This window comes from Pipra filicauda, unplaced genomic scaffold, assembly GCF_003945595.2.
Source record: "Pipra filicauda isolate LSUMZ 115617 unplaced genomic scaffold, ASM394559v2 scaffold1284_size39461_pilon, whole genome shotgun sequence".
Lineage (NCBI taxonomy): Eukaryota > Metazoa > Chordata > Aves > Passeriformes > Pipridae > Pipra > Pipra filicauda.
In genome coordinates, this window is record NW_024103745.1 from 29,165 (window position 1) to 39,459 (window position 10,295).

General features: G+C 58.6%; 1 long non-coding RNA gene across 1 annotated transcript; it reads right to left on the reverse strand.

The window, feature by feature from the left end:
• Nucleotides 1-701: 701 nt before the first annotated feature.
• Nucleotides 702-989, reverse strand: LOC120325129. The gene is made up of 3 exons (XR_005566991.1): nt 944-989; nt 806-846; nt 702-714 (listed from the first exon to the last, which is right to left on the reverse strand). It is a non-coding gene; the product is annotated as an uncharacterized LOC120325129 (long non-coding RNA).
• Between the last annotated feature and the right edge of the window lie 9,306 nt (nt 990-10,295).

Consider the following 10,295-nt stretch of genomic DNA (forward strand, 5'->3'; position numbering starts at 1 on the left):
AGTCAAAAACCTCTAAACCCTAGACACTGGTTCCTACTCTTCCTAGCCGGGACTCTATACACCCAAGCAGGGTATCGCAAGACCATCCTGCTCACAGACTGGACAGCCATCGGCTCCACTGTCTAAGGGAACTGACATGTTGATGGGAGACTCTGAGCAATATTCTATCTACCCACTGATCCACGGAGCAGGGCAGAGCAGTTCCAGGCTGACCCCAAGTCAGACACCCCACACCTGTGACCACACACACCATGTGACACAAAACACGCATGAGAGAAAGGACGTGACACACACCAGAACTGCTCTGCCCGGCACACGGGAATCCAATGATAAAAAGTAAGCCCTTCCTTTGATGCGTCCAAATAACCTGTTCCAGGATACCCCCTGCACCGGACTCATTTCAAAAATCCCTCCAGGCGAGGCACAGACTTGCACCCACTCCCAACCCCTCTCTGGGTCTTTGCCCTGCACTTATCTTTCCAAGTGCAGGGGATGCCAATCCATCTTGGATGCAGAGGAGGGGCACCTGGGCTGGCTCAGAGGTTCCTGCCATCGTCAGACTACTCGGAGTCAACTGCAAGAAAGAAAACCAGACACCATATCTGAGTAGTGTGGCATGTGGCCCCAGCCCCCATGATCCCTCTACTCACTCTCAACGAGGCAGGTCCTCGGGGCGCTGACTCTGACGAGACTTGGACAATGTGCTGTCATCTCCTGGGATACATGAGCGAGAGAGAGACAAAATTAGAGGGCATCTGTAAAGCTGTAGTGGATTCCTGCTCCTCCTGCTGCCTCCCCGACTCACCTCCAATGCTCATCTGCTCCCAAAGGTTAGCTGGATGGCACCTGCAATCCAAAAAGCTCAGTGCTTCATTGCTGATCCTTTCAATACTCGGAGATTACCTACAAGGACAGCTCCAGAGGAGCAAACTGTGTCCGTCACCTCACTGTGAGTTGTGTTCGGCCATCTGAGGCTGCCTACATCTCCTGCAAAAAAACCCAGAGGCAACTGTGAGTACTTAGATACTGCCCAAGAGTTTGCTGCTCCCATGGCAGTTTCTGTCTGACACCCCTTGACCGTTACCGTGACCTCTTACAGGCAGGGTGTCACGTTGGACTGCACGTTAGAAGTCTGTGCACTGCCTGTAAAACAAAAAAACAAGTATGTACACAGATTCACCACAAATACACCGCCTGCAAAAGAGCAGCTAGTTTTGTCCTGCAGTCACTGCTCACCTTCCTCACCGGGCTCACCTTCCCTCTGGTGCCTATCGTCTGCTGGGCTGAGGGCTCTGCATCCTAAAAAAAACCAAAAAACCAAAACTAAACCACCAAACCATCCAAATGAACAATAAACCTAGGGCCAAAAGTCATGTCTTGGCTCTGACCCCACATGACAACCCACATGACTGTGCTCCTCCAGTCTCTTCTGTTCTTCTCTGCTTTACATCCAGTCCCTCTGACGCTGCAAAGAAATGAGTTACCAAAGTCAGCCATATAGATGGAGAGACCTTAACTGCTGTGCAATTCTCATTTCTCCTTAGACAAGCCCTCTGGGGTCCAAAGACAACCTGCACAAACAAACACTGACCTAACTTTAAGGTCCTGCTGTACCGCTCCCATTGGCTCTGGACAAGCCCGCTCTCGTGACTGCACACACACTGCAGGCAGGGGCTGCCTCCGGGAGGACTGGAGAACTGCTGCCCTGAGTGGCTGAGCCTATCCACAGGGTAACTGGAAAGTCTCCTTTCTACTCCACCTACCCCCAACTCTACACAGCAGGGCAGAGCAGTTCCAGGCCCAACACAAACTCCAAGGACACATTTCCAGACAAGTGCTGTGGTGCAACCAGGAGAGAGAACTCTGAGAAAGGAACGACGCCAAAATGGATGTGCTGCCGCACGAGAAGACGGAGGATACGGTAAGACTGAACGGAGGAGGCTCTGAGGAGCCTGAAAAGACACTCTAACAGAATGGCCTGGGACAAGAACTGCCTACCAAATTGCTAAGATGGATGGGAGACAATGCTATGTTCAGAATCTTCTTGGATTCTCACAAGTCCTGGGCGGTTACAAGGGATGACTGCACGGCATGGTCACCGATACAAACTGTAAGGAGGCTGTAAAAGACACCTGACCTGACACTTCTCAGATGCAATTCTGATGCACATCCAAGCTAGCGAGCCAAAGAACGGATGGTATGGGCACTGGGCTGGGCAGTGCAAAGGTTCAAGACCCTAGGAATGATGCCTTGACATCTCAGATAAGAACTTCGAGGGCAGAAAGCAAAGACATGGTGATTATGAATTGTAAGACACGAAACACAGACTGGACAAAGGACATGACACAGACCTGAACGGCTCTGCCCTGCACATCCTACTCCAGTGATGAAAAGTAAACTGCTCCTCCTATGTGTGCCAAGGGCCTGTTAGGGCAGACCCTTTCCCCTCTGCTCATTTGAAAATCCCTCCCTCCTAACCATAAAACTGGACCCAGCTCTCATCCCCTCTCCAGGTGGTTGTCCTCCACTTATCTTTCCCATAGTCGGGGATGTGAATCCATCTTCGATGCAAAGGAAGGATGCCTGGCTGGCTCACAGGGTCGTGCGATCCCTGACTCGCTCGGCTACGAGAAAGAAAACCGAAACTGAGGCAAGAGTCCAGAAGCACATGGATGATAACCCCGCAATTGGCTACTCACCCTCCCCTGAGCTGAGAGGTTCTGGGGCCACTGGCTCCAACCCGAGTTGGAGGCTGCTGCCGTCACCGTCTGCTGTACCTGGGTGAGTGAGAAAAAAAGTTACGTGGTGTTTCTGAAAGTAAGGGAGACCCCAGGACCTCCTCGTTACCTCCCTGACTCAACCTGAATGCTCCTTCTTTGCCAAAGGCAGGCCGGATGGCACCCGCAGCTGGAAAAGGTCGAGCCTTAATTGATGAGCCTCGTAGTACTAGGGGATTACTCACAAGGACAGCTGAAGACCATCAAACCTAATTGGCAGGTGGCTCCGGCCCTCTGAGGCTGCACACATTCTCTGCAAAGTAAAAAAGCCAAAGGCAAATGTATATACTGAGGTATTGCCTGAAAGGATGGCTTTCCTGTGGTAGCTCCTACCTACCTCTCCCGGACCTCTTACCGACAGGGTCCCTGAAGCATTGGACTGTCTGTTAGAAGGTGGCAGAACCCCTGGAAAATACAAGAAACAAAGCACGTGCACAGATTCACCACAACACCTGTAAAAGACCATCTAGTCCTGTCCTGGAGTCAGTGCTCACCTTGCTCACCAGTACTCACCCGGATCACCTCCCCTCCGGTGCCTAGAGCCTCCTGGGACCAGCGCTCTGCATCTGAAAACAAAGAAAAACCAAACCAAACCAACAAAATCCTTAACACATCAAATAAATGTGGAGCTAAAAGTCACATCTTTGTGCTGATGTCAGGTGATGACCCACCTTCTTGCTCTGCTCCTCTGGCCTCTTTTCTGTTCAACTCTGCTTTACACCCTGTCCTTCTGACATGGTAAAGAAACCCTAACCAAAGTCACCCAGACAGATAGGGAGAGCTGAAAGAGTCTCCCTTCTCTTTTAGCAAACCACCCAGGGTCACTGCCTGCAGCCAAAGACTGCAACTGTAATCACACGGAATATCTGGGTAAATGAGAGGAAAACTTAAGTGGCACATCTGAAAAGTCAGTGGATGCCTTCACAGGCATTTAGGGGGCTCCTGGACACTGCTTTCCACCCATACTACCTTCAAAACACCCCTAGCAATTCCTAAGCTGGCACCTGAGCCCTCACTCCATCTCTGGGCTGTAACCCCCCACTGACTACTTGCAAACCTGCCTGTCTGTAGCCATCTTCAACACAGAGTAGCTTCACCTCAGGACCAGATAACACTTGTGAAAAAATGCCAAGCTGCAGTTGAGATGATCGGGAGATCCCAAAAGACGGAAGGCTCCTAAGGAAAAGAAAAAAAGATAACAAATTACAAAAGCACCTTACCAACACAGCACACAAAATTATTAAATTTAAAAACCCTGCATTTGAGTATAATCCTCTTCATTGCCATATATAGCTCTGCTTCTTTGGATGCCAAAGCTGATGCTTCAATAAAGCAGAAATCGCTTGAGAAGTTCCATTCAATAAAAGAACAGGAGAGCTCTTATCCCATTGAAGCCTGGCTGCTGAATGACCTCCCTGGGCAAAGGCTGGGGTTAATATACCCCTGGCGGTGCCCACCTCCCTTCCTGTGAGGCCCCGGGGGAAAAAGAGTAGCCCAATCCAAGACAGTATAAAGGCTCTGGGAGCAGCAGCACCGGTTTGCATCTCTGACTTAAAATCAGGATAGGTAAAGAGCCTGACGGAGAAAAGGACTCCTAACGTGAGCAGGTATTATAGTTGGTATTGGATTGAGGGTTGGTATTGGATTCGGGCAGGGGCTGGAGCGGAGGGACTGGAGCAGAATAGCGGGAGTTGGAGCGGCGGGAAGGGGAGCGGCGCGGCGCGGCATAGCGGGCTGGAGCGGCGGGAAGGGGAGCGGCGCGGCGCGGCGCGGCATAGCGGGCTGGAGCGGCGGGAAGGGGAGCGGCGGGAAGGGGAGCGGCGCGGCGCGGGCTGGGGCAGCGCGGCGTGGCCGCGTCCTACCTGCGGGACAAGGGTGAGCCTGGCGGTACCGGAACGAGGCGCGGAGGGGGCCGGAAGGAGCCCCGGGGCTGCCGGGACCCTCCCGCGGTGCTGGGCTGAGCTCCCGGGGTGCTTCGCGATGGGGGATGTGGAGTGAGGTAATAACGAGAATCAGGAAGTGCTTCCACGGACCCGCGCCCGGTTCGGTGGCTGTGCCGAGGTTTGAACCGGGAAAGAGTCGCTGTCCTGCGGTGAGGACCGGGGGAAATGGCCTTACAATGAGAGTGGAGAGCTCTGCACAGAGGAAATAAAACTCACTGGGTTTAGTAGCTAAAATATCAGGGGAAATTACTGTCTGGTTACAGCAGTAAGCTTCCCACAGCAGTTTCGGGTGCCTGCCTTTGGAGACCGGCCCCAAAGTAGAAACTCCTCTCGACTGCTCCTGAGAGAGGCAATTGGAACTTTAGGTGCTCAGGAAAGCGATTTCCTCTCCTAAGTCCTGGTTCACCTGCCCGAGCACCTACAGTGTTTATATTCCACCTCTCTCTCTGCTTTGCACGTTTGTATCAATGAAAGAAACTTACAAGGTCTTCCTCCAGTCTGAGCTGCATCCTCTCTGCACCCCCGCACTCTCCCACCTGTTCACGTGTGCTGCTCCCCTCTCCTGCGCTGCTTCCTGGAACAGGGCTCATCCCTCGGCACCTTCCTCGAGCGATAATCCGGGTACATCAGGTGCTTCCCCCAGCCCCTGCGAGACGCTCTCACCATCACTGCTTGAGAGATTTCCTGGGATCGACTGCTCCCCTGCAGAAGCTCCCTATAAAAAGTGCCCCACCGAGCACGGCCCGCCCCTTGTCACCCTCACTGCCCACACCTGGGGCTGTCCCGCCCCTTGTCACCCTCACTGCCCACACCTGGGGCTGTCCCGCATGGGAGGGAAGCACGGGTGGAGCCACAGGCGGGCGCGCGGGGAGAGGAGGCGGGGCGAGCCGGGGGGCGGGGTCGGCGCGAGCAGGAGGGAGGGGCAGGTGCCCGCTCCGCTTCCCTGTGGGCTCTGGGGTTCTTTTGGGCTGGTTTTGGGGGACTGCGCACACCCTCCCCTGGTCACAGCCCCGCCCTAGCTCGCTGCACCCAGCTGCACTCCCCGTACCCCTTGCTCAGCTCCGCGGGGATTTGTGCCTCCTCTGAAGGTGGCAAATGTCTACAAAGCGAGTCGGGAAGCCTAAGAGCTGCAGCCCCCGAGCCCCGCCGCGGTTTCCCCGCCGTCACCCGGCACGTCCTGCCCCGCAGCACCGCTCCCGCTGCCGCCCTCGAACACAAGGAACAAACCCCCGTGCCCCCAGCACAGGCCGGTGCCTGCGGCCGGGAGCGGCCGCAGCCCCCAACGACGGGCGGGGCGCGCCGGGAGGGGCCGCGCGGGGCGGGGGCGGGTCCCGCGGCTGCGACCCCGCGGGGAAGGGACCCCCGGGCCGGCCCCGTCCGGCATCGCCGCTGGCCCTGCTCGGCCACCGCCCCTCGCCCACAGTTTTAACATTAGAGAGCCAAGTTTAATCCAGAGCCTGCAAGCTCCCACGTGCAGGGGATTTCCATAGACTTGTTATTTTTCTCTTTTTAAGGACCACGTTGCTAAAGTCAGGGAAATACAATCAACATTCCCTAAACACCATTACTTCTACATCCACCTGTGATCAGGGGCCGAAGGGCAGCAGCCTGCCCTGGACGGGCTGCAGGGATGGTGTGAAGGCCACTGTTCCCCAGGTTTGAAGGACTCTGGCCATGATCCCCGGCCCATGGTCGCTTGCGGGGGAGAAAGGCGGCGGCGCAGCCCCGATAGCATCTCCAGGGCACGGCGGGAGCGGGAGCGGGAGCGGGAGCGGGAGCGGGAGCGGGAGCCGAGCGGAACGGGGCGAGCGGGGGGGGGGCGGCGCCGCCGCCTGGGGTCCTCGCGCGCCGCGGCTCCGAGACGGGGGCTGCCCGCGCCGGTGCCTGCCGCCGCCCACGAACCTGCCGCCCGCGCCCGGCGCCGCCGAGCCCCCCGCCCCGTCCCCACAGCGGGAAGCGGCGCGGCGAGACGGCGCTGCGGGCGCGGGGCGGGGGTCCGGGTCGCGGCGGCGGTCAGGCAACAGGATAGACGCCTCTCTTAGGCGAGGGGGCCTCTCGCCGCCATCTTTAGTGTGGCCTCGGCTAAGTTCCGGTCGTGGCGGCGCCATCTTGAGTGTGGCGTCGAGGTAAACTTCCGGGCCGGGGCCGCCATCTTTAGTGTGGTCGTTCCGGTCCTGGCGGCGCCATCTTTACTGTGGGCTTGGCAAACTTCCGGGCCGGGGCCTTCGAGGACTTCCGATGGATCTCTACTTCCGGTGACCGAGTTTACCCAAATTAGCGTCCCTCCTCGCTAATTTCTGCGCTTTCACCCCAAAAAATCTTCGTGTTATTCCCCCCACACACTGGGATGGGACTGGGATCACTGGGGAGGGAATTGGGATGGGACTGGGGGCAGTGGGAAAGGACTGGCCTGGGACTGGGCGAACTGGGGAAGGACTGGATTGCACTGTACGAGGACACTTGGGAAGGAATGGGTGCGCTGGCTTGCACTGAGAGAAGTCGCAAGGCTGAGACTTCTGGAGAGGGACTGGGGGCAGTAGGGAGGGACTGGGATGGGACTGAGGGCACTGGAGATGCTCCCAGTCCCACCCCAGTGCCCCCATTCTCATCCCAGTCCCTTCCCACTTCTCTCAGTGCAAGCCAGTGCACCCATTCCTTCCCAAGTGTCCTCCTGCAGTGCAACCCAGTCCTTCCCCAGTTTGCCCAGTCCCAGCCCAGTCCCTTCCCACTGCCCCCAGTCCCATCCCAATTCCCTCCCCGGTGATTCCAGTCCTATCCCAGTGGTGCCCCAGTGTGTCCTAGTGCCTCCCCAGTGCCTCTCAGTCCTATCCCAGTGCCTCCAGTCCCTCCCCAGAGAATCCCCGTCCCAGCCCAGTTCCCCCAAGTGCCCCCAGGGCCTCTCCAGTGCCCTCAGTTGTACTGGGAAGGGACTGGGAATCACTTAGGAGGGACTGGGATGGGACTAGGCAAGCTGGGGAAGGACTGGGTTGAACTGCAGGGGGACGCTTGGGAGGGAAAGGAGGTTGTGGGTTGCAGTGGGGGAAGTGGGGAGAGACTGGGATGGGAGTGGGGGCACTGGGGTGGGACTGGGAGCACTGGTGGCACTGGGCTAGGACTGGGGGAACTGGGGAGGGAGCAGGGAGGGATGGCGAGGGGGCTGGGTAGGGAACTGGGATGGTACTGGGATGGGAATGGGATGCATGGGAGAAAGGAATGGAATGCAGTGGGGAGGGACTGGGAGCAACGGGAAAGCCACTGCAGGGACTGGGATTGGACTGGGGAGGGACTGCAAGAGGACTGTGACAGGACTGGGGAGTGGGCCTGGCATGGGACTGGGATGCAGAGGGGGAAAGAACCGGGATGCCCTGGGGAGGGACTGAGGTCACGGGAGGGCTGGGGATGGGTCAGGGGCACTGGGGAGGGAACTGGGATGGGACTTGGATGTTCTAGGGAGGGAGTGGGATGCATCGGGGAAAAGGACTGACATGTACTGGGAGGGACTGGGGGTAGTGGGGAAGGATGGGGATGGGACTGGGGACACTGGAGAGGGACTGGGGGCACTGGGGGGATTTGGGCTGGGAGTGGGGACACTGGGGTGGGACTGAGATTTTCGGGGGGTGAGGGGGACTGGGAGCACTGGGATGGGACTGGGGGTCATTGGGGAGGGACTGGGGATCCGTGGGACTGGGGGCACTTGGATAGGAGTGAGATGCACTGGGGAGGGACTGGGCCGGGACTGAGGGCACTGGAGAGGCCCTGGGGGCACTTGGGGGAACTGGGCTGGGACTGGGATTCTCTAGGGCGGGACTGGAGGCACTGGGATAGGACTGAGAGGCACTGGGGAGGCACTAAGACACACTGGGGCACCACTGGGATGGGACTGGGATCACTGGGAATTGGGATGGGACTGGGGGCAGTGGGAAAGGACTGGGCTGGGACTGGGCAAACTGGGGAAGGATTGAGTTGCACTGCAGGAGGACACTTGGGAAGGAATGGTTGCGCTGGCTTGCACTGAGAGAAGTGGGAAGGGACTGGGATGAGAGTGGGGGCACTGGGGTGGGACTGGGAGCACTGGTGGCACTGGGCTAGGACTGGGGGAAGTGGGGAGGGAGCAGGGAGGGACGGCAAGGGGGCTGGGAAGGGATCTGGGATGGTACTGGGATGGGAATGGGATGCATGGGAGAAAGGAGCGGAATGCAGTGGGGAGGGACTGGGAGCAACGGGAAAGCCACTGCAGGGACTGGCATTGGACTGGGGAGGGACTGCAAGAGGACTGTGGCAGGACTGGGGAGTGGGCCTGGCATGGGACTGGGATGCACAGGGGGAAAGAACCGGGATGCCCTGGGGAGGGACTGAGGTCACGGGAGGGCTGGGGATGGGTCAGGGGCACTGGGGAGGGAACTGGGATGGGACTTGGATGTTCTAGGGAGGGAGTGGGATGCATCGGGGAAAAGGACTGACATGTACTGGGAGGGACTGGGGGTAGTGGGGAAAGATGGGGATGGGACTGGGGACACTGGAGAGGGACTGGGGGCACTGGGGGGATTTGGGCTGGGAGTGGGGACACTGGGGTGGGACTGAGATTTTCAGGGGGGTGAGGGGGACTGGGAGCACTGGGATGGGACTGGGGGTCATTGGGGAGGGACTGGGGATCCGTGGGACTGGGGGCACTGGGATAGGAGTGAGATGCACTGGGGAGGGACTGGGCCGGGACTGAGGGCACTGGAGAGGCCCTGGGGGCACTTGGGGGAACTGGGCTGGGACTGGGATTCTCGAGGGAGGGACTGGAGGCACTGGGATAGGACTGAGAGGCACTGGGGAGGCACTAGGACACACTGGGGCACCACTGGGATGGGACTGGGATCACTGGGGAGAGAATTGGGATGGGACTGGGGGCAGTGGGAAAGGACTGGGCTGGGACTGGGCAAACTGGGGAAGGACTGAGTTGCACTGGAGGAGGACACTTGGGAAGGAATGGGTGCGCTGGCTTGCACTGAGAGAAGTGGGAAGGGACTGGGATGAGAGTGGGGGCACTGGGGTGGGACTGGGAGCACTGGTGGCACTGGGCTAGGACTGGGGGAACTGGGGAGGGAGCAGGGAGGGACTGCAAGGGGGCTGGGAAGGGAACTGGGATGGTACTGGGATGGGAATGGGATGCATGGGAGAAAGGGATGGAATGCAGTGGGGAGGGACTGGGAGCAATGGGAAAGCCACTGCAGGGACGGGGACTGGACTGGGGAGGGACTGCAAGAGGACTGTGACAGGACTGGGGAGGGGGCCTGGCATGGGACTGGGATGCAGAGGGGGAAAGAACCGGGATGCCCTGGGGAGGGACTGAGGTCGCGGGAGGGCTGGGGATGGGTCAGGGGCACTGGGGAGGGAACTGGGATGGGACTTGGATGTTCTAGGGAGGGAGTGGGATGCATCAGGGAAAAGGACTGACATGTACTGGGAGGGACTGGGGGTAGTGGGGAAGGATGGGGATGGGACTGGGGACACTGGAGAGGGACTGGGGGCACTGGGGGGATTTGGGCTGGGATTGGGGACACTGGGGTGGGACTGAGATGTTCGGGGG